The sequence below is a fragment of the Poecilia reticulata genome, linkage group LG12 (assembly GCF_000633615.1).
Source record: "Poecilia reticulata strain Guanapo linkage group LG12, Guppy_female_1.0+MT, whole genome shotgun sequence".
Lineage (NCBI taxonomy): Eukaryota > Metazoa > Chordata > Actinopteri > Cyprinodontiformes > Poeciliidae > Poecilia > Poecilia reticulata.
Window position 1 is genome coordinate 21,300,709 of NC_024342.1, and position 934 is coordinate 21,301,642.

General features: G+C 47.2%; 1 protein-coding gene across 1 annotated transcript in view; it reads right to left on the reverse strand.

Moving 5' to 3' along the window:
* Window positions 1-934, reverse strand: part of wdr7 (WD repeat domain 7) — an 84,676-nt gene that overhangs the window by 48,798 nt on the left and 34,944 nt on the right. The window lies entirely within an intron of this gene.

The following is a 934-nucleotide window of genomic DNA, read 5'->3' on the forward strand; positions in this document are numbered from 1 at the left end:
GCTTCATGTGTTCATGCTTCATGTGTTCATGCTTCATGTGTTCATGCTTCATGTGTTCATGCTTCATGTGTCTGGCGGTAAAGTCCAGGTCAGGTCTCAAGTCTTTGGGGTAAAAATCAAATCAAAAATCTCGAGTCCAAAGTCTCTAATGAGTGAAAACATTTTCTCATCCGTTAAAAATCCAAACCTGAGCTGTTTGTCCCCAGATAAACTAGTAAATAATAATAATAATAATAATAATCCTCGAACCCATTAATTTTCATAAACAACTCTCCGTCTCGCTCCTCGTCTTCAGCTCGGAGTTTAAGACGTTTTTATTTCCCACCCAAAGTGAAGAAACGTCCCGTCTGAATTTCCTCCCTGCCAAGAGACGTTTTTCCTGATCTGAGWGGTTTTGAAGCCCAGACCGAACCGGGAGGCAAAGGGAGTTGAGGGCAATCAAACCGACAACCTTCCCTCTGCAGCCCCAGCAGCTTCCCATCATGCCCTGCTTCCATTGGTAATCAATGGGCGACTGGTAAAACCCGATCACCGGGGACCGATGGAGGCGATCGATAGCAGCACAAAAATGATGTGAGAAAGAGCAAGAAGGAAAAGGCTGCAGGAGGAGAGACGTTTAATAAATGTGAATAAATACTCCAGCTGAGGGGAAGCGTCCAGCGAGGAGACGGAGGACGGCTGGACGCGTCCGGGGGACCAACGCTGTCCTTACTGTAAATGTCAGGAGACTGAAAATCTGGGGAAATAATTGAAAACACAATTAAGTTGATAAAGAAAAAAGATTCGAGTCCTGAAACGGTGGCTGCCCTTCCAACGGGCCGAGTCCGGCTGAAGGTTAAGTGCATTTTACCGTCTTAAGACACAGACAGAGCGGCTATCTGCGCCCAGCGTGAACGCCGGGCTTTAATTAGACCGCAGAGGATAGAGGGGGGGG